The sequence below is a fragment of the Camelus bactrianus genome, chromosome 13 (genome assembly GCF_048773025.1).
Source record: "Camelus bactrianus isolate YW-2024 breed Bactrian camel chromosome 13, ASM4877302v1, whole genome shotgun sequence".
Classification (NCBI taxonomy): domain Eukaryota; kingdom Metazoa; phylum Chordata; class Mammalia; order Artiodactyla; family Camelidae; genus Camelus; species Camelus bactrianus.
This window is the reverse complement of record NC_133551.1, coordinates 60454604-60477635: the sequence shown is the minus strand read 5'-3', so window position 1 is coordinate 60477635 and position 23032 is coordinate 60454604. Positions and strand designations below refer to the sequence as shown.

The 23032-nt window shown below is 53.8% G+C and overlaps 1 protein-coding gene across 6 annotated transcripts in view; it reads right to left on the bottom strand.

Moving 5' to 3' along the window:
* LOC105063440 (transcription factor Gibbin) overlaps positions 1–23032 on the bottom strand; it is a 63690-nt gene that overhangs the window by 26624 nt on the left and 14034 nt on the right. The window contains exon 1 of one of the 6 annotated variants that reach the window (XM_074377065.1): positions 10183–11019. The exons of 4 other annotated variants lie outside the window; for them this stretch is intronic. The gene's annotated coding sequence lies outside the window, so the exon portion shown is untranslated. Of the gene's footprint in view, positions 1–3407; positions 5279–10182; positions 11020–23032 lie in introns of those variants that run through there. One more of the 6 variants, XM_074377066.1, reaches the window with a different exon arrangement.

Genomic DNA, 23032 nt, shown 5'->3' with positions numbered 1-23032 from the left:
GCAGCAGAGGCCAGAGTCCTGGCCAGGGACAGCCTCAGAGTAGAGTCCCTCTAGCCCCTGGGGTGGCTGGAGCTGGGGGGCCCTGGGGGACTGAGCAAAACGTGGCGACAGATGGCCTGCCGAGGCAGCGGCGATCTGGGCGGCTGGCAGGCATGCTTGCTCCCGCGCAGGGAAGCGGCTAATTTTAGCTGAGGCCTCGATGCCAGCTTTGTTCCCCCCACCCACCCGCCGAGGGGGCCCAGCATGCTTTGCGTGCAACCCGCCTCCCCCAGGCACCCCTACTCCCCTGCCTGGCCCCTTGGTGAGTAGTGCCCAGACCCCAGGGGCCTAGAACTGTCTGCCTGACCAGGTCTCATCACACCCAAAGGCAAGGTCTGGGCCCTGGAGGCCTGGCACCCCTACGCCAGGTCCTGTTTCCCATGACTCCAAACTCATTCCTTGAAGAGGGGTTTGTGGGGAGGAGAGCTAGAGGCCACTGCCCAGACTGGGACGGAGGGCCTGACAGCAGGGGCTGCCAGTCTTTGGGGGAGGTGGAGTACTGCCCTCCACCAAATACTTAAGGAGACAGGACCCTTATTTTAACCATCCTGAGACAAATTCCTCTGTGTTCTAGTCCCCTTGATACTGTGAGCAATGGATGGGAGTCACTCTACCCTTTCCCTATTCTTCATAACTCTGACTTTGCTCCAGGAACTTAAAGTACTTTAAAGAAATCAGAGATAGAGCAAGGGCAGTACTGCTGTAACTCCAGGGGAAGCTGAGGCAATGTGAGACATCTTTGTAGCAGGGAAGGAGACAAATCCAGGAATCAGTGAGGGAGGCCTCAACATGCTCTTCTTTGAATTCTTAGAGCTAGAGGGCTTCCTGGGCCAGCTCAGCCCCTAGGACTACCCTTTGCTTTATCTGGGCTGGGAGAAGTTAAATTAGATGGATGGAGCCCATCCTCTAGGACCCTGGGAAGGGAAGGAGGCCTGGCACTCTTAGTTCCTAGTGCCCCACCCCTTGTAGGCTCTTTGACTTTAGGACCTCCCATCCCCATCTCAGAGTCAAATACACATGCCCTTTGGGGTGACTCTGGAGGGTCCCCCTCTCCCAGTTCCAACCCAAGGGCTGGCCATAAGGGAAATGACCAAGAAGGAAATAAAGAAGACTGGAAAGAAATCTATGTATTTAGAGGGAGAGAGTCAGAGAGAAGACAAAGAGAGAGAGGGAGAAACCAAGGTAGAGAATCAGATTCAGGAAGAGAGCAAAGAAAGAGGAAGAACGTGGGAGCAACAGAAACACGGCAGAATGAGGTTAAAGAGAAAGAGACAGAGGAAAAGCTAGAGGAAGGAAAAGACCAAAAAAGAGATTCAGGAAGAGAGGGAAAGAGGCTGAAGGAGAAGACAAGGAGACAGAGAGGCAGGATGAGGCAGAGACAAAGAGAGAGCAAGATACATGCAGAGGGGCAGGAGATGGAGGAGCCGCCACAGACCAGCGCAAGGCACAGAGAACTGAGGACACCGCAGGGAGCTGGAGACAGACAGAGGGACTGGCACACACAGAGACCAGCAGAGACAGTGGGAGAGGGCGAGAAGCACTCAGAGACTGGGGAGGGGAGGAGGAGGCACTAAGTGATAAAGTGTGTGTGCTGTGGGGACAGCAGGAGTAGACAGAGGCAAGGAGGGAGGGGGCGTGAGGAGGAGGAGGGGGAGATGTCGTCGCCAGAGCTGGGGGGGACACAGGACAGAAATGGAATGTGGGTCTGGGCATGAGGCTCACAGATGCATCGGCTCCGGTTTCAGCTGGGGCAGTTGGCTGCGGGGTGGGGGGGCAGCGGGGAGAAAGGAGCAGAGCTGACAAGGGAGGGGGGGCCTGTTGCCATGGCTGCGGGCACGGCAGGGGCACAGTCTGCTGGCACTTGGAGTTCTGGGCATGGTAGGGGGCTGACTGAGGGGAAAAGAGGGGGGTGATGAAGAAGCCTGGCCCCTGCCCTCAGGGCTCTACCAGGAAGAAAGTTTCCAGAGAAGATGGGAGCTGTTGGGAGCTGAGGGCGGCTCTGGGCCCTGCTCCACCTGTGACGGGGGCACCACTTTCCAGGTCACCTGTGGGCATCCCTGGTTCCCACCCAGGCCACAGGCTGGCCTCTGGGGATCCTCCATCTCTATTCCCTCCAGTCCAGCTGAAGAGCCGCATGCTGCTGCTGCTGCTGCCACTGCTGCTTCTGCTTGCAGGGGAGCAGCAAGATTGTGAATTCAGGATCTGTAATCCTAACGCAGAGCCCAGGCCTACCGGGCTCCAGTTGCCAAGGCGACGGAGGGTCAGAGGGCAGCGCAGGGCGCCCGCTCCTCCAAGTCAGAATCCCAATTGTTAAAGCCCAAGAATAAACAGCTGAAGCGGCCGTGGGGGGGCCGAGAGGGGGGCTGAGGTCTGCATCGGCTCAGTGTGGTGTTGTCAAGCGAGATGTCACTAATTGTCTGAAGGAACGGGCTGAGGCAGCTCTTAACTGCTTCTGTGCCACCGGAGACACCTTGGCTGCCTGGCCCTATCCCCGGGGCCTCCCAGCATTCCACTGGGCCAGCTTGGTGGTGGGGGGAGTGCTGGCCCAGCATAATCCCTGCCTCCCTTGCACTGAACCCCCACATACTTTGGCTCCCAATGTTCCTCCTTGCCCAACTTGGAACCTCCCACCTGCAAGCTAAATCTTTTATGTCCCCAGAACCGGTACCCTTCAATTACTGGAACCACAATACTTCTTATAGCCCCAAAATGCCCCTCTGGCCTGCAAAAGCCCTCCCAGCCCCCTAACATCTCTTCTTCCTCCTCTTCCTCCTCTCAGAAGTCAGGGGTTCTAGGACAAGGTGTGTGAATTGTAGAGGAAGACAGATTTTGGATTCTTCTGAACTTTGGTGGATTGGAGGCCCTCCTATGGGGACAGGTAAGGTCCACGGCATCCTTCTGTGAAACTCCCTACTCTTAGTCACACAGCAGAACCAAAGACCTGAATGGAGCTCAGAAACCTGGTTTCTAGCTTTGATTGTTCTACCTACTTGCTGTGTGATTTTTGCCAAGATGTTTTCCCTCCATAGGCCTGTCTCCTCATTTACCATCCATCCTAAACATTTAGTAGTGTCTATTCCGAGTCATGCCATGTCTGGAACTCCTGCCCAGAGGAACTCCCAATCCAGTGGCTGAGAAAGGCTCATCATACAAGGTAGAAAGCAATCAGAGAGCCTTCAGGTAAGGTATTCCATCAAAAACACCGAGCAGTCTGGTAAACAGTAAATCGTTCAGTGGATGGCTGCTGGTGTTAGTAGTAGTACTGGTATCGCTGTCATTACAGAGGGTCGTTAAAAGGGTGTAGGTAATCAGAAAAAAAAAGATTGGGAGGAGGTCGGTTCTGTAAGGCTTCCTGCAGAAAGTGGTACCTGGTAAGATTTGGACAGGTGGGCAAGAAGGTAGAAGGCTCCAGTAGAGAGGAGGTTCTTGTGAGGTTCTTCAAAGGGAGTTGAGCTGTATGGTCTCAGGGTCGTGTGCTCAGTCCCTTCCAAAGCAGGAAGGGCGAGGCCTTCAATGGTCTCCCCGCCCCATGGGCCGGCCCTGCCTTCTCCTCCACCCACTGCGCCTCGGGATTGTCAGAGAGCGGAGCCTGGGAGGGGCGGACCGACCGTGGGCACGGCTCCCGGGGATTGGTAGCACCTGGAGTGATGTCACACGGGGCGGGGTCAGGGCTTCAGGCCCGCCCCCTGCCCCAGACCCCGGCTCCTGGCCCAAAGCGCGGGTCCCAGGAGGGGGCGCTGAGGCCACCTCGCAGCCCCCTCAGGTGGAGGGCGGGGCCCGGGCGCTGTCCGTGGGCGGGGAGCTGGGCGCGGAAACAGGGGATCCCCCAGAGAGGGCCCAGCCCAGCCCGGGGCTGGACTCGTACAAAAGGCGACTTGTTCTTTCTTGGGATGCCTGCGCCTTCTCAAACATACCTACAGCCACACTCCGGGGACTGCCACACCCACACATGGCTACACAAGCCCGCCGGGGGTGGGGAGTGGGGGGCTGTCGCCAGCCCCAGCCCCAGAGGTGGATGTTAAGAAGAACCTTGCCCCAAACACCCCTTGCCACAGACTAAACATCGTTCACCTCGCCCCATCCTACCCCAAGTGACCTGGATACTCCCACAGCCTCATGCACAGTCCTGGGGACACTGACCCAGTCACATTTTCATAACTATCCTCTCCCTCAGACCAACTGTAGCTCACCCACTCCTCCCCTGGAGCCAGACTGCTAGCTTCAATGTGGGTGCCAACTAGTGTGTGACCTTGGGACACAACGAGGTCCATTAAGGGTTACTTTTTACTGAGTACTTGTTTTGTGCCAATAATTGCCCTTTATGGTGAGTACTATTAGTCCCATTTTGTAGTTGGGGAAACTGAGGCTTAGGTTAAATAGCTTGCCTAAGGCAGAAGCAATTATTTGAACCCAGGTCACAGTTGACTTCAGAGCCCACATTCTTCTGTGTATTATCTCTACCTCCCATCACACCATCTTACAATCTAAAACCCCACCACACACAGCAAAGCCATCTCAGAGTCAGGGTGTAACTCTCCACCCAATACATCTCAATGTCACTGTCTACTATCAGGCAGCTTCTCTCACTAATTAGTATGCATGTTGGGGGAGGGAGGGAGGTAGAGTCTGCTAACTTTAAGCTTCCCCAGTCCCCAGCGTTGGCCATCAGAGTCATTATAAATGGGACATAGAGCAAGAGCAGAGCCAGAACAGGCTACCTCTAACCCTTCCAGCAGGCTCACCTCCACCTCCCCTGACCCTAGGATGACAAAGCACTGCCATACTGACTGGGACTCCAAGCCTGCAGCTCTCCTTGACCCCTTGGGCCAGAATCCTCCCTTAGCCCCCAACCCCTGCTGAGAACAAGTCGAAAAAAACTCTTTCCTGGGGATGTCAAAGCACCTTTCCTGGGGAAGGCCGCTCTGTGATCCCCTGAGCAGGGCTAGGGAGAAGGATCGAGTTACTCTTTCCCCAGCTGTGCCTGGACTCCTTAGGGCTGACCTTTCACCTCATCCAGGCCAGGACCCAAAGGGGGCTAGAGTCCAGCCCTCACCTCCTGTTAACCCTCTGCATTCTTCATCTTTCCATTCCAGAGCCCCCGCCAGGTCCCGGCGGGTCTCAGGAAGCTAAGCCGGGGATGCCAACCTTTCCCCACCCTTCCATCCTGGGGTCTGGTTTCCCAGGGAGCTTTAGAGAATGCTCCTCCCTGCCCCCTGCCCAAGCTGCCCTGCCCTGCTGGGATCAGATACCTCCGCCCAAGCAGCTGAAAATGACCTGGGCTATTTTCGCTCTGGGATCACATTGCAAACTCCCCCTTGAGCTGGCAGCTTCCCATAATCCCTCCAAACCATTGCCCCCCACTCCTCATCCCTTACTGAGAACCACTAACAGGACAGGAGGGCTGTTGGGGATCACTGGCCTAAGCCCCTCATATGGGGATACTGAGACCATGAGGAGTCAGGCACTGGGCTGGGCAGAGAACCAGGCTTCCTGGGTCCCCGCCCAGGCCTCTTTCTACTGTCTAGCACAGCCTGCTCTGTACCCTAGATCGCAGTGCCTCTGACCCAGCCAAAAACCCAGCCGACCTCCTCCAAGCACCAGAAAGTCACACTGCAGACTACCCACAAATCTCTGTGCCACCCTGCATGTTGGAAACTGCTTCTGCCACACTCTTCTCTTTGTTTAGACTTGGGACCAGGTCTGTACCTGTATCACAGCTAGACGGACCACGGGAATGTTTTGGAGGGGTGCAAACTGGGAGGAAAGACAGGGAGACTGAGGCCCAGAGGAATAGAAGGCTGATTCTGGCTTCCCAAGGTTCATATTGCACAATCCTTCCATGTTCCCAGCAGCCCCTTGCCCCAGCTTCTCAGTAACCCCCTTCCATTTCTGCAAACCCAGCCCCCTCCAGGCCCCTGCCCCTCCACCTCAAGCCCCAGTCCTCCTGGGCAGGAATGTGACTGGTCAAGTCTGAGCTGACCACATGAGTGGCTATAAGGCGACACAGACCCCCCCATCCTCCCATCCCCCCAGCCTGGGGGAGCTCACATACCAAGGCAAGGTGGCAGGGAGCGGGGAGCTGCTTTAACCCTTTGCAGCCAGGCTTTCAGGTTGAAAAAGAGAGGTACTCTACTTCCAATGGCCACTCCCATGTGAGTGCTGCCAGACTGGGGAGTGCAAGCAGAACCTATTCACCCAGGAGGTGGAATGGGGGCATTTGCCCTGCTAGTCCCTGTTCAGAAAAATTACCCTTTGCCACCCCAACTGTTTAATCTTATCTCCCATGACATTTAGAAAAAGTCATGAACTGGTGCTGAGGTTGGAGAAGGAAAGGAGGCATCATGAACCCCAACCTCAGGAGCCCCTAGTCTGATGGGAGAAATACAACCCTACCCTGGGGAGTCTGATGGGGGAGGCCAGGCACAGAGGCTGGGACAAAGAGCTGAGAGCAGAGAAGAGCATGGAGCTGGCAGAAGTGGGAGGAAGCCAGGGCAGGAGCAGAACAAGCCAGGTGGGGTCAGATCGGGCAGGCTTCCCGGAGGCCCCTCGACCCACACCCCTCCCCCCAGGCTCTGGAATCTCGGGGGTCAGGGCTGAGGGACAGCCCCACCCCCTGCTCCCCTCAGGCTCAGGAATTCCACCAGCCAAGGCTGGGGGGGGGGTGCGGCTGCTTCGGCCTCAGTCCAAGTTGGCTCCCAATGGACCGGGAACTGCAGCTCCTCCTCGGCCCCCCCACCTCCACCCAAGCCCCTGGGCTGGCCCAGGGCCCCCCCTCTCCCCCTCCCTGGCTGGCATGGTGAGTGCCAGGCACTGGCAGAAAACAAACCCGCCGGGGTGGGTTTGCAGGGAGCGGGGTAACCTTGACACAGTTGCGGCAGTCGCTAATGGCAGACACACACTCCGCCTGTTCTGGGGGGACTGTTGCCGTTGCTAGGAAACCAGCAGCCGCGTGAATGGAAATGGGTCAGTAAACCTGGGGAGAGATAGTGTGACACTCGAACCACTGCAGCTGCTCCAGCCCACACCGAAATCCCTCCTCTTCAATATTTATCACTCCTTCCTGGGCCCTCAGCTTCTGCCAGGCCCTGCACCAGCCTGGCCCTCAGGGCCCCCCAAGGCTCGACAGGGGAGGTGAGAGAAAAGAGATGGTGGGGGGGTGCTTACTTGCTTCTTGGTGGGCCCCCCAGTTGGGATGGAACTGGTTCTGGAGGAGATTGAACAGGAAACAGAGTCTAATCCCGTGGTGGGGAAGGGGTTAAAAGGTCAATTCACGCCTGTTCCTGATTTAGGCACTGTGGTAAAATTACTGCTAGTGTGAGCGGGTTGCAACTGCCTGCTTGCCTACTTGCCTACCTGCGGAGGGACTGATTAAGACAGGAGATCTCTCTCCCAGTGTGTAAGAGATGGAGGGGGAAGAGACACCCAAAACATGGCCAGGATTCCCTCACCTGCCTGAATACACCCTTCCTTACAGCTCGGCAATTCCCCCAATATAGCCCAAGGCTTCCTAACAGCCAGAATTGATGCTCCTAGTACAATCTGATAGCACCCCAAATGGACAAAAGCTGCCTACTGCCTTAGTGTTGTCCTGTACAGACACTCCCCCAAACAGCCAGACACTTGCCGTTCAGAAAAACTTGACAACACCTTACAGATTACCCACACGATAGAAGGTGACAACTACAATTCAGAACAGTGCAGTTCAGCTCAGCACCTATAAACAGGTCGACAAACCTAGGCACAGGCAAAACTGTGTCAGACTGTGCTGAATCTTCTATCACTTCCCCATAAGGCTGGAGCTTCCCCAGACAGCTTGCTCCAACCCAAAGCCTGGCTCTACAGTTCATCTTTTTTTTTAAATCCCTCCCATTGTCAGCCTCCTTGTCTTGCACACACTCCAGTAAACTGCCCCTGTGATTGCTCTTCTGGACACACTATTCCACAAGCTAGCTGTCTCATGCACCGCGCCCCCCATTCCCAGGAGGCCGACTGGTCACTGACACACACATTCCCTTCCCCTAGAAGCAAGCAGTCTCACAGCCCTGCCTGATACAAGCTCTTGTTCTTAGGCCCCGGCCTCTCTGCTGACAAGAGGAACCCTGGGAATCAGCAGCCCCACTCAGTTGGGTGATAGGCCCCCTCCACAATCTCAGCTAGTATCCCTGGAGGTCTGTCTTGGGAAGGGAGGCACTCAACTTTCTTGGGGGGAGGATACCTAGACAGGAATCTCCCAGCTGACTCGGTTCTGTGTGCTCCTATCTCCTAGGATACATCAGTCAACACAGGCTCGGGGCCTGTCAGAGCTGGAAGGTGCCTTAGGGAGTCACTAATCCAGCCTCCTCCACTGTGCAGGAGGAACCTGAGGCCCAGAGAGGGGAAGTGGCCTGCCCAAAGTCACACAGCCCAACTGCTGCTTCCAGCCCCTTTCTCTTCTAAAGTCCTTCACTGAGAGTCCTCTATGGTAACTGGGGGTTGAGGGTACAGTCAGCCCAGGAAGGCATCCCTGAGGCAGAGGGAGGTGGGACTGGATCAGCTGGGAGAGGGAGAGTCTGTAGTCCTAGAGCGTTTATGAGAACTGCCCTGCAGTGTATTAAGAGACATGTGCACCTGGTAGCCTTGGAATCTGGGCCACATAAATTTGCTTGAATTTGTACTTTGCCAAAATTATCTGGTGGACACTCACCCCGACCCCACTTCTTATCCCAGGGCCCCAGAGAGCTGCCTCCTCAAACCAAAGGTAAAGGATGGATGCTCTGTTCCCCATGCCTGGCCTTGAATGGGAATCCCTGCCTTTTATTATTTAAATAGAGCTCTGCCTGGAAGCCTCTGGGATGCTGTGAAAATTTTCTGCAAGGTAGTTTTATTTCAATTCCATTTTGCAGGAAAGCAAAATGAGGCTCAAGTTGTAGTTTGCTCAAGTTCACACAGACAACAAATGGAGCCTTGAGTTCCTTCCAGTACACAAGGAAGGCCTATCCAACAGGAAACAGGGAGAATAGGGGTGGGGGTGGAGGGGTAGGGGGAGAGAGCAGGGTGGGAGTTGACCCAGGCCCAGGCCCAACATCCTGGGCTGAGGGGGAGCCAACAAGTATTTGAATTTGAATCTGGGTATCTGGGTTCCACCCCCACCCACTCTAGCAGAGGTGGAGTGAAAGGTCAGCACAGAGATGGGAGGGAGAGGAAAGCAGAATTCCACCAGCTCCTAAGCCTGCCTGAGGCCATACCCCAGGGAGCTGGGCCAGGGGCTGCCCCAACTTCCCTGGCCCAGAGCTCTCTGCTAGCCCCCGCCCCCACCTCTACCCCCACAGCAGAAGGAGTACTGTGGTCTAGTCGATCAGCCCCCCTCCCTGGTCCTCAGTCTCTCCATCTGTACTAAGAGCTAGGACTTCTAAGGGCTCTTCCAGCTTTAACATAGTGTGGTGACCAGTCCTAATCCTCAGTCCCTAGCACAAATTTACGTCTCTCCTCCAGACTAGAGCTAGCTGAGAATAACCTTAAATATGTGTTTAATGAATAAATGAGCCTCAATAAAACCAAGATCTTTCTATCCTTCCCATTCAACTGAGAGGCACTCCTTACCTTGGGAAGCCAAATTTCTCAGAGTTGTTGGAGGGGAAAGGGATTCAAACACTTTGAAGGCTCTGAATGGGGCTGTATGATACACAGGTGCTCTTTATTTCCTGGCCCTACTATATGCAGACACTATGGTAACTGCTTTAAATGTTGTGCAACTTAAAGCCCCACAACAAGGCGATGGCCTACCTACTATTATCTAGCTTTTCAGATGAGTAAAGGGACTAGAGAGTGAAGGGACTTGCTCAAGGTCACACAGCCAGTGAGTGGCAGAGAAGTCCTGGAACTGTACCTATTCCCACTGCTTGTTTGACATGGTGAGGGTTTGCTTGGTAGGGGCAGGACATGAAGTTGAAGGAATCATTGGCAAGGGTAGAGCGGCTCCACCCTAGGAGGGGGAGGTGCTTGCCGAGTTGCCAAACGGTTCATCAGTTTCCAGAGCACCAAATGGTACTGGAACTAGCAGAGTGGTGGGAAAGCATTGCTTCTCCTCCCCAACAAAAGGCAGAGTAGACCTCTTTCCCTCCCCCAAGCCACAGTGCCAAGAGTGAGCCCTAAGAGGCCACTTACCTACTCCCCTGGATCTCAGGGCTCCTGTAAAAGGAAGCCCCTCCCTCCCAGGAGCCCTTTTCTGGACTTCGGGACCTGCAAGGTGCAGAGCTGCCCCCAAAGAAAGCTGCTGCCGCCGTCGAGAAAATTGTCCAGGACTTTGCAGGCACATCCGACCCCCACCGGGTGGGCAATTGCAGGGGATGAGGGTGGGGAGTGGTTGAGAGAAGGCTGTCTCGCCTCCCTCCTAGAAGCCCTTAGGCGCGTCTTGCTGGAGCAGGAGGCTCTGGTCCGCAGGTCCAGCCCAGCCGTTCTCTGCCCGAACGGTCCGCCTCCTTGTTTTCCCGCCGCCGCCTCTCGGGCTACCTGGCAGGCCTGCGCTGCCCCCTGATCCCTGCCACCCCCGCCCCCCTCCCAGATGAGGCCACGGAGCTTCTGACTCCTGGAGGAGGTGACGGGCAGAGAGGGAAACCAGGCGGCTGGGGGAGGGGCGCTGCCTGCACCTGGCCCCTCTCCGCCGCCCCGGCCGGGAGGGGCGGGACTGGACCCCCGCCAGACCCGAAGAGCGCGGCGGGGGAGGGGAGGTGTGCGGCCCTCCTCGCGCGCAGTCCGGGGGCGGGTAAGGTACTTTCCCCCCACCACCCTCGCCGCGGGGGCGCCCCCTAGGGTCGGGCTGCGAGGCGCCCCTTCCCGAGCCGTGCGCTCAGCCCGCTCCCCTGGCCGGCCGCGCTCTCCAGCTGCAGGAAATTCCAGAAGCTCTCCATCATCCCGGCGCAGCGCGCAGCCCGGGCTGCCAAGGCTCCCCGAAGGAGAGCCACATGCCGGCCGGCCGCGCGGCCCGCCCTTGCCCCCCCCCCCTTCCAACCCGGCCGAGCAGCCACGTCGGGCCGGGCGGGGGCCCGGCCGGCCGCCCCTTCCCGCGCCCCGGACCCGGCGGAATGCGTGGCAGCCTCGGCCGGGGACTATTTTGAGCGGGAGGGGAGCGGCCCAGCCTCGGTGTTTTCGGCTTTTTCCTGGCCCCCGGCCCGCCAGCCCGGGCCCTCGGCTGCCCGCGGAGTGGGAGGGGGGGTTGTCACGTGGAGGGTGGAAGGGGAGGGCCTCCGCGATCCGGCTGGAGCTGGGGCCCGGGCCCGGGCCCGGGAGGCGCCCGGCGGCGGTCCGGACCTGCGCTCTCTTCCGAGGCCGAGCCGCGGGATTATTAATAGCGCGCCTGGCTCCGCTGCGACTCCAGGGCGCCCGCTACCTGCACGCCCCTCCTCCGGTGAACACGGGCGGCCTGGGCACTCCCTCCCCAGAGGCGGACTCGGGCCTCACTGGATAGCGCCACTGTGCACCAGTGGCCAATCACCGGCCTCGATTTCCTTACCTGTAAATTGGGGGCGAGCTACCTGGCTTTACATGGTGGGTACTAGAGGTTTTGCTTGCTGTGTGCCTCTCCTTCGCCGAAACTTGTTCCCTTCTGGGGGCCTCAGTTTTTCCGTTTATAAAATGAGGGGGTCTGAGAGGACGCTTTCCAGGGGAAGAATCTCTTACACTTAATGCATTTTCACTTAAAATCCCTTTGCACTTATGGACTACGCAATGGCAATAGCCAACACCGGGTACTTGCCCTGCGTTATTAGCATGCATTAACTCACTTGATTATAAAGTTCCCATAAAGCAGGTATTACCCCTTTTTTTTTTGCTGATGAGGAAACTGAGGCTTAGGAAGGTTAAGTGACCTGCCAAAGGTCACACAGTGGTAGAAGCCAGAGTCAGATGAACTCAGGCTCCAGATTCTGAGTAAACCACTGAGCTATATAGTGCCCTAAGACAAGCAATACAAACACTGCCCTCTTTTCATAGAAGAGGAAACTGAGGCTTAAAGTGATTTGCCCAAAGTTGCCTTTGGCCGGTTAGTCACAGAGCTGAGCATCCAACACAGATCTTCCAACTTCTAGTCTAAAGCCCTGCTGCAGCCCTCTGAATCTGTTCAGCTCCTGCCCTGGGGCAGCTAGAGGGACCCCTAGAATGGGATCCAGAAATGGGCACAAAGCTTTGTCCAGGTCATCCTCTGCTCCCGAGGGTCAGACCAGACTCCCGGGCTCCCAGGGTTCACTAACCCACCAAATTCTAAACTCAGGCCAGCCTCAGAGCCACAGAGGTGAGGGGAACCTGTGGGTGAGGGGCACCTGTGGGTGAGGGGAGTTGGCGTACAGGGGTAACAGCCTGGGACAGGGCCTGGAGTTGCTTCCTGTTCCCACCCCCTGCCCCCCAGCAAGGAAGCACAAAGGTTGGCAGGCCCCCTACTCCGCCCCGGAAACCTGGCAGTTTATTTCTGTCTCTGGGCCCCCTGTTTCCACAGAGTCAGTCCAGGAAGGCTGGCAGCAGCTGGCTTAGAGGGGTGGAGCTCCTGCTCCCTCCAGGGTCCAGCTGCTACCCTGCTCCACCCCCACCTGCCAGGCCACACAAGACTCCAGAGTCAGAGGTGACACTGGGATGAAGGAAAGAGGAGCTGGAGGCCAGTTGGTCAGCCTCCAAGGGAGGGACCCCACCACCACCACCACCACCAACTCCCAAACCAAAGTCTAGATGCTCTCCCTGGATGAGGCAGTCTACACCCAGTTCAGGTCGGCTAAGAATATAATCTCTGGTGTGTCCAACTCTATTCCAGATCATTCTGGCTCATGACTCTTCTGGCACCTGGTACCAAAGAAAAGACTGCTTCTAAACTGCCCAATGCTGGTAGAACATGCTATCCAATATGGTAGAACCTAGCTATTGGGCACTGGGAATGTGGCTAATTGGAATTAGGATGTGCTGTTAAGTATAAAATATACACCAGATTTTAAAGTCTAAATACAAAAAAAAAAAAGAATAAAATATTTCAGTGAGTTTTATAAATGATTATATGTTGAAATGATAATATTTTGGATGTATTGGGTTACATAATCTTATTTCTTTTTACTTTGTTTAATGTGGCTACTAGAAAATTTAGATTACATACGTGGATCCTATTACATTTCTATTGGACAGTGCTCTTCTAGAAAATATGGTGCTCTGGCTTTGGACCAAGACTTTGCCTGCTCTAGATCAATATCTGTGTGGCTTTAGCTCACCCACTTCCCCACATCCAGACCACAGCCTTATGTGTGGGTCTAAATCTCACCACCCCACACCACCCCTTCCCAGCATTCTGTGAATCTGGCTCAGCCAGAGATTATGGCTTAGTCTGCTTTAAACCACTGTCTAGTACATTTCTTGATCACCAATGCCCAATATCTCAATCCCACCAAGAGTGTGACTAGATCACCTTCCACGTTAACCGGCCTGACAACCCCAACCTTGTGTGCTTAGATCCCTGTCTAGTAAGATTTAAGATCTAAACATCCATAGGAAGAATAAGGGTCTAGATCAGGGGTTTGCAAACTATGGCCTGAGGGCCGCATCCAGCCTGCTGTCTGTTTTTATAATCCAAGTTTGATTGGAACATAGCCATGCTCATTCATTTTTTGAATTGTCTATGACTGCTTTCAAGGTACAATAGCAGAGTTGAGTATTCATGACAGAGACCCAATGGTCTACAAAGCCTAAAATTTTTACTGTCAGACTATTCACAGAAAGTTTTCCAGCCCCTATTCTAGATGACCGACAAGTCCAACCTGCCATAAATCTAGGTTCCAGCCTAAGACTATGGCCTAGTCTAATCTACATCATCTCCTAGATGGTACTGCTGATCAAGATTTAAACCAGAACCTAATATGCACTCTGTGCTGTTTGGTTCCAGACTCCACTCTAATCTCAAGAGATGGGCTCTAGTACTCTTCTCTGGGATGGAAAGGGTGTCCCCAGTTCTGAGCTCCCCCAGGAAGATCAAGGCCCACTGGTCCTTCTCAGTGGCCTTGGGAAGGAGGAGGGAGGGTAGATTCCAGAGACAGCACTGGAGGCTGAGTCAAAGAGTCAGGGGTAAGCTCTTCCTGCCAAGGTGGCAGAACATAATCAAGCCAAGAAGACAGAGTAGCCCCACCCCTTCCCAGCAGGCTCCAGAGCAGGTCACTTAGCTGGGGGTCACGTGGGACGGATACCAACCCCCTGGAATCTACACAAGGAGCCTCCAAATGGAATCTTCACTTCCAACCACATTATATGCCTATCGCCTCAGGACTGAGCTGGCATCACTAGCCTCCTTTCCCACAGTTTCCCTCTAGCTCTGCTTCTCCATAGCTTTCTTTGAAGATCCTCCCACACCTGCCCTCCTCCCTGCCATTTCTCTTTCCTCCAGCCTAGAATCGTAGCCTTAACCTTAGCAGTTAGGATCTTGGGCTCTGGAGCTGACAAACCCAGGCTCAGTTCCAGTTCTGACTTTGGGCAAGTCACTTCACCTCTCTAGGCTCCTCAGTTTCCTCATCTGTTAACAGAATAATAATAATGGTACCTGCCTCACAGGGCTATTGCAAAGAAGCAACAAGATTATGACATACATCACTTTGCCCAGCACCTGGCCCATAATAAGCATGTAATGCTACCTCCTGTTTTTATTACTATTGATGAGCTAGCTTGGTTCCATGAATGGACTTTGACAGGTTTGTAAACCTCATACAATTATAACCCAAATTTATTTTTGCATCTTTTTGAAGAGAAGGCCCATCATCTTCTCAAAATGGATTCTTAGCCCAAAGGGTAAAAAAAAAAAAGGGGGGGAGGCCTTTAGTTCAGTCCAAATAGAAGACAGGCACACATAGGAGGACTAGCCCAGGGTGTCTCAGAAAACATGAGGCAGACCCAAGTCGTGCACCCAGGAGTACTGTCTCCGAGGCCCCACTCTTTCGCTGGGCCAAGCTGTCTCTCTATTCTGACATCATCATTTCTTGCCTGCTCAGTTATGACAGCCACCTGGAGGGCTCCCCACTTCCAAATGCCTCTACTGAATCTGCTCCACCTAGTGCTAGATTCATCTTCCTCAAATCTCATCCTCATGACACTGTGTCCCTGCTCCAAAAACTAATAGCTCCCCACTGCTGACGACAACGTCAAGGCCGAGGTCTTTAGCCTGATATTCAAGAGCCTTAACAGCCAGCTCTGGCACCGCCAGCTTCCTCACTGTTCCCTCTTGTCTGGTCAGTGGAGCTGGCTTCTTCCTCTCCTCTTCCCCTCCCCATCTGCACCCCACCACCCACATGGTCACTCAGTTCTGGACAGATTCTGCGTCTTTGCTCAATCATGCAGTGTCTCAGGCCCAGCCTGCTGCCCCCGCTCTGCCCTCAGGTTTGCCCCTGGGTCCAGCCACACTGAACTCACTCTGATCAGGCCACTATGAGGTAGGCCGACCATAGCTCTGACTCCAGGAAGTATGCCTCTGCCCCTGCTCTCCAGCTCAGCTCCATCCCTAGGCACTGACTCCCCTGAGCCCCTGCCCAATTAACTTCTCTCTCCTTCAGTCCTCTGTCCTTCACTCCTCTTGTCACAGGGAGTCATAGGGAGTCAGCTGGTACAGCCTGTCCTCAGAGTCATGACTCCTGGGTCAGAGTCTTTTCTTTGAGTCTCAACGCCCTCCCTCATCTATAAAATGGGGACAGCAATACCTACACCTTGAGTGATTCTAATGAAGGATACATGCCTTATAAACCGGAAGGTGCTTTTTCTCCTAAAACCTGTTACACAAATAATGCTCTCATGGAGCTATACGACAATGCTATACAACTGCCTCCCTTTATAAGTTTACTTAAAATTGCAACCACCCTGCAACTTTGGCACTCCCCAAGACCTTTCCCTGTTTCGTTTTTCTCCTCAGCATTTATCAGCATCTAACAAACTATATATTTTACTGATTTTTGTGTTAGCTAGTTCGCCCTCTAAATATAAGCTCCTTGAGGGCAGGGATTTTTATCTACTTTGTTTTCTGCTCTGTGCCCTAAAAAAGTGCCTGACACCAAGTGTGCACTTGGTAGTTAAGGAATGAATGAATGAATCAATTGCTTGGTATATGCCCGGTCTTGTGCTATAAGCACCTCTCACAGATCATCTCATCTTAGGACAGAGGTACTTTCATTACACTTCATTTTGAAAATGAGATGTCAAGAGACTTGCCTTGATCACAAGGTAGGAAGCAGCCTGGCTAGAATGTGACTTTCTCCAGAACCTGCCCTCTTGGTCACTATGCTCTATTTCCTGTCTAGATAGGAGGTTATTTCTGTTTCTACATTAACTAAACCTCTTGATTCTGTCACCCTCCCTACCTCCCTGGGGCTGTCACTCTCCCTATGCTCCTGAGGCCACCAGCCCTCCCAACCCCTGTTCTAACCTCTCGCAGCCATTTCCTCCCTCTTCTCAGCTCTAAGCCACACTGCTCACTCACCTCAGGGCCTTTGCTGATGCTGTGCACTCTGCCTGGAATGCACTGGCTTGGTGTCTCTTTCAACTCTGCCTGCTTCTCAAGACCCACCTCTCTGGGAAGCCTGGCCTCCAGTCTTCACTCGCTCCCTTCCCTGAGTTCATGCCTTGTTGTTTACTGCTGGGAAAACCCACTGGGGGAGCACATGCTGACCTGGTCCAGCCTTTCACTGTTTGCTGAATTTGGAGGCTCTGCCCCACTTCTGTCCCTCTCCTGGCCAGGTCTCTCCCGCTTTCCTCTCTGGATCACTGCCCCCGCCCCACACCATCTTTTAATCAGGTTTAAAACTTTGTGATCAAGAGCCTGGCTTTGGAGTCTCTCAACCCACTACAAGCTGTGTTTCTCTGGGCATGTCACTACACCTCTCCCAGCCTGCTTCCTCCCTGTAAGGGGGTTACATGAGCACCTGCCTCATGAGCTAAGGAGCCAGCACATAGTAAGCACTCAATAAACATCAACTTGTTTTCACTTATATAGCATTTTATCGTGTCACTCATTCCCATTTAGACAAAGACCCCTAAAAGCCTCAGCCTCCTCTCTTCCTCCTCCCTTAACCGTTCTCCTCCTCTCCAGAATATGACTGAGGATGATGATAAGATTGCTCACATGTATTGACCGCTTATCATCTGCAGTGAGTGGACATACGTCAGGCACCCAGCAGGTGCTCAATATTGCTTACTGAATAGACAAATTAACCAGTTTAATCCTCACAACACCCTATGGGGGGCCACTATTATACCCATTTTACAGACAAGGAAATCAAGCCCCAAAGAGAGTAAGCGACTCTTCATGCTTGGGATTTAAACCCAAGCAGTCTGACTCCAAGGCCGAGACCCTCACTGCCCTCCTCATCCTCACTATTCCCACCCTGAGCTGCTCCAGTGCCAACCACAGGGGCAGGTCCATGTGTTTTTCTAGACGTTGACCTTAACATCTAGATGGATGCTCACTGAGCCCCTGCTCCAGAGCTCAAACTCCTCACATTTTATCTCACTTGAGCCTAAGGAAACCCTATGCAGTCATTGCCATTATTATTTCCCCTTGACAGGTGAGGAAACTGAGGCTGAGAGAGGAGTCAAATAACTAAGGCCACACAGGATTCAAAGCCCAAACTCAACTGCTTTGTGTTCTGTCATGTTTCTCTCCCACTGTCTTATACATAACTGTTGGTAAATGTTCACACACATCTGCCTTGTTTTTCCAGTCAATTAGATAGCAAGCTCTCTGAGGGCACAGTCTGAGGTCAACCCTTCCATCAGTGTTTCCATGTCCCTCACCCACTACCATGGCCAGCACTGTGGAGGCAAAGGCTGTGCTACAGAGGCTTCTATGCTGATCGGCACCTCCCAGCCAGGCACACCCTGACAACCTGCCTGCTTTCCCCACAAAGCAGAGTGATTTGCGGGCTCTGTCTGCCCTATGAGACTTGGGTTGGCGAGGGTGGGGCTGGATCTCCCCTTCAACCTAGGCTAGAGGCTCCCTCTGAATTCCCGGGATGCCATGTTTCCCGGGAAGTCAGGACCCCATCTCCCACTTAAAGCATTAATGGGGCAGGATAGTACCATGGCTCAGAACAAGGATTCTGGATCCTGGTGTTTCAAGTTCAAAGGCTGCTCCACCAGGTACTGGCTCTGTGACTTTGGACAACTTACTTAACCTCTCTAAGCCTCAGCTTTCTGATAAGTAAAATAAAGATAAAAGGGTTACTATGATGATTAAATGAACGTCTGTTTATAAAGTTAAAAGAGTATCTGGGACTTGGCAAATGCTATGTGTTTATTAAATAAATAGAGTTCCACTTAGCCATGGAAGGGTCCCCCTGGTAAGGTACAGGGCAAGTGACAAAGCAAGCCCCAGTTCCAAACAGACAACTGAAGACACTGAGGGAAATGGAAAGAGGTGGCAGAGACCTCACACCTCTGGCAGCCCCTTGTGAAAGGGACCCACTCCTCCCTCCCCACATCCTCGAGAGCCAGAGGACCCCATTTCCTGGCCCCATCAGTCTTCTGACCTAATTCTCCTACCCTAATCCCCAAGCCACTTCCCCTCCCTCCCCTCCAATTAACTCTTTCCTTGCAGTCAGACAGATTACAGTCAGAATCCAGGCTCTGCTTCTCTTAGTTGCTGTGTGACTTCGGGCAAGTCACTTAACCTCTCTGACAGCTCACTTCCTCATGTCTAGAAGGGATAGAGACCTTCTCCCCTGGAGGTCTGTCCTAGAGATTAATAACTGAAATCATGCTCATGGATGTGTTTACAGGTGCTTGGACACTCTAGTGTCCCTGGGGCCTGACTACAGATGGGTGTGCTATTTGGGCACTGGGGTGGAGAAGGGAACTGCCATTTAAAACTGACCCCCATGTTATAAGTTTCCCCAGCAGCCCTTAAGCACCGCTTAGGTTGCAAGCCAAGTTCCCTGTCTTTTAACCTACCACCTATGACATTAAAATACTGTTTACTGCAGGACAGGCCAGGGTCTCATATCACCAGGTTACTGCATCTGAGGCCCTGAAGCAGTCCTAAAGGGAGAGGAGGAAGAAGTGGGGGGACCACAAGTGAAGGGGGAGGAGAGGGCTCTTTTGGAGGGGAACTAGGGAGAGGGGAGAAGACCCCTGGGTTGAGAGAGGCAAAGGGGAAGAAGGTCAAGGCCCCAAGGCCCTCCAGCTCCCCCACAGCTAACACAGCCCAGTCGGCAATCACCAGGCCTGGCCTTCCACCCCTCTGAAAAGGAAGAGGAGCCAGCGGCAGCAAGTTACGATAGATGATTACCCGCCACTAATTAATTAAAATAAACAGCAAATTAAATACAGCAAAATTAAAATAGCACAGGAAATTAATTCTCTACTAGCCCCACCTCACAGGTGAGATGCTTAAAGAGCCCCTTGCAGCCAGGATCCCGGGCAGTTGAGGGGTCACCAGGACTCGCCTTAGACCACAACTCCCAGCAACACCAAATATCAATGAACCCGGTTACCACGGGCGTTTACCTGGCTCTGCCACCCTGAGGCTGGCCTCCTGGATCCTTACCCCCTGGGGACTCTAAGGCCTGGACCACATTCCTGAACCCAAGCCCTGCTCCTCCATCAGTGGGCAGGAAGAGTCCTGACACCCTCTGGGCCAGGGATTGGGCACTGTGCTCTCCTGGGCACATGGCCCACACCTGCCACCACATGGGTCAGGGCAGGAGGAAAGAGGGACCTTGGCCTTCTATTCTGGTTCCCTCTGGGGCTTGGAGTCAGATCCTGGCAAAGACCACCCCCCCCACTTCCATGCTGAGCTCCTGGCTCCTCATTTAGAATGCCTCAAACCACCTCTAGGGAACCCCTCATTTTGCTCTTTTCATTGGTTCAGAATCCTTAGGAGAAAGCACTGCTGAGGCTCAGAATCCCAGCCAGAAGATGCCTAACAAAGTTGGCTAGACCAACACATAAGACATGATACCAGAATTCCCTCCTAAACAAGACTAATCACCCCATCACACAGATGGGGAAACTGAGGCCAAGGAGGGCAAGGCATTTTTTCGTGGTCACCCAGTGGCTTCCTGGCAGAGTCTGGAGCAATCTCTAATGGGCAGGCACATTACACGTCATCACCAAAACATGGGATTTCTAGAGTGCAGCTCAGCCGGTACTGACCCCCGTCTTAGCCTGGCTCCAGAGATCTCTCCTCCATAATCCCATCCCACGACCTGCCACCCTTCCTCCTGTGTCCCACACAATAGCCAGTTCAGACTCTTTGCCCTTGGTCTATCGTTCACACGGTTCCTTCTACCTGAGGCTCCTTTGCCCACATCTGCCTGCCCAAGTTGGAACAGCCTCTTTAGGGTCCAGCTCAATACCAGCTCCTCCGTGACCCATCCTCCTTCAATCTTCCAGGACGTTTTGCCTCCACCTCACACCAGCCCTCTGTTGTTGTCCGTGTGAGCTGTGGTTATGATGTGTCAGCTTCCTGAAGCCGCAGACCACACCTGGACCCCAGCACCTGGCACAGTCCACAGCACTCAGTAGGTGTTCAGTAAATCTCTGCCTCATCTGATGACCCTCCACCCCACCTCCATGTCCTATTGATAACTGACAATAATGACTATCATTTACTGAGCATTTACTATGAGACCAGATCCTGTACCGTACCATTCTCACATAATGGACCCGGGTCACAGAGGTTGTGTGACTTTCCTGAGGTCGCAGCTCTGGAACTGGAACTCGACTGATCCTTGTTCCTAAATGAATATCCTTTCCATCCCACTCGCTTCTTCTAGGTCCGACCACCATCATCTCCCCACCCCTTCCTGTCACAAAACACTTCCCACAGCTCCTTGCGGCCCACTAGACAAAATCCAAGCTTCTGGGCAAGGCATCTAAACTCTGTGACATCTGACTTCTGCCCTCTTTGCAGCTTCTCCTCTAGTCTCTGAACATCACCCCGTTTTCCAGCATATCATACCGTGATTCACTTCCAGGCTTTGCATATGCTGTTCCCTCTGCCAGGAACACTCTTCCCATATTTTCCCTCCTGTGAATTCCTACACATCTCTCAACATCCAAGATCAAGGGTTACCTCACAAGCTAGTCAGAAGAGACTAGCAACAAACAAAAAAACTGGTCACAAAATTGAGAGCTCTATGAGAAAAGGACCCATGACCCGTATCCCCAATGCTTAGCCCATAATCAGTGCTCAATCAGCGTTTGTTGAATAACTCAATACTCCATATATCACTGTTGACAAAACAGAGATGACAGAAGAATACAAGGCCACAGTAAGCAGGGCTGGAGGTGGAGGGGAAGAGACTGAGGCCAGGAAGGCCAAGGATGTGATGGGGAACCGTGACAGATACTTCAGGGGCTGCTCTGCAGCAGAAGCCACACTCTTGGCAGAGGGAGTGTTTGTGAGAGACAGAGGAAGGAAAGTGATGGCGTGAGGGAGGCTCTGAAAGTATGTGTGTGTGTGCACGCGTGCATGTGAGAAAGTGGTGCGGATGTATGTGGGGGAGTGTGTGTGTGTGTGCTGCATTTGTGAATTAGCCTGAGAGAGCAGTGGTGAGGAAGTATGTAAAGGCACGCATGTCCATGGCTCGTGGGGGTCTGTATGAGAAGGTGAGGGGGTGTGCCATGAAGGCTGCGGGTGTGTGTGTGCGCTGGAGGTTGTGCACGACTGTGGGGCGGCGGGGGGGAATGTGATTGAGAAAGACAAGAAGGGGACACCTGAGGAGGGTGTGAGTGAGAAACGGTACATGTGTGGGTGTGGGGGGTGTCATAAGCATGTGTGGGAGGAGATGGTGTGCCTGTGAGTGTGGCCAGTGCGAAGGGTAAGGTAAGAGATGTCAGGGCTCTGGTGAGGGTGTGGCTGCCATGGCCTCGGTCACGGGCCCAATGCCAGAGTTGGGGGCTGGCCCTGGGCCTGGGGCTGGGGGCTCTGACTGAGCAGAAGATTCCTCAGAGTTCTCCCTGAAGCCACAGGCACCAGATTACCAGGTCCCCAGGCAGGGAGGTTGAGAAGGAGGCCCAGATGTGTGTGTGCCTTACATCTGTCCAAAGCAAAACCTCTGGGCATTTATTTGTCTTTGTGTGTGTCCAGGTGTGCACGCCTGTGCTTGTGTGCACACTGCCGGCTGTGTGTCTGTGCCTGTCTTTGTCTCTGTATGTATCTGGGCCTTTGTCTCAGTGTGTGTAGTTGTTGCTCAAGGCTTATCCAGATGAATGTGTCTGGTGTGTGTGTCTAGGTGTATCTGTGTCTGTGGGGCACTGAGTGTCCTTGATCTGTGCATGTCTAAGAAAGGCTGCAAGCATCCTCTCGGACAGCCTGTTTGTATCTAGACGGCCTTAATGTGAGTAAGACAATGTTGTGCTTTTGAGGTTGTGTGTCTTGATCTCGGCGTATCTAAGTGTGAGTGTGTGCTTGTGTATCTGTATGTGAGACTCTGCCGTGTGCTGTAATATGGAAATATGTGCATCTGCGGGATGTGCATTTGTTTGTGAGACCAAGGATATGTGTGTGTCTCTGTGCCTCTGTGTGTGTGTGTGTGTGTGTGTGTGTGTGTGTGTTGGGTGTGAGGGTGTGAGGGGTTTGTCACAGACTGGTGAGCAAGTTAATCTCAGACTCCGTGACACGTGGAATAAAATCACGCTCCCATAATGGGATCATTCGTCTTCCTGTCCAAGGAGAGAACCAACTCTTCTTCACCCTCCGCCCTGGGGGAGCCAGTGGGGCCGGGGCCAGGCTCAGGCCCCCATCCAGGCCCTTTTTGGCCTCAGCACCCCACCCCCACCTCTCCTCTGCCATACCAGGCCCATTCTGCCTCCAGAGTGCCCTGGTGCCCATTGCGGGCTGGGCTAGGCTCCAGGCCATGTGATTGAGCCTGAGGCCTGTCCTGGGCCCCCCAGCCCCACCTACTGCTGAGGAGGGCCCTGCCCCAGATGGGAGGGGGGGTGCAGGAAGGAATCTTTGGGCCCCTCCTCCTCCCGGAGGGGAGGGATGAGCTGCAGGCCCAGCCGGCCGGGATTT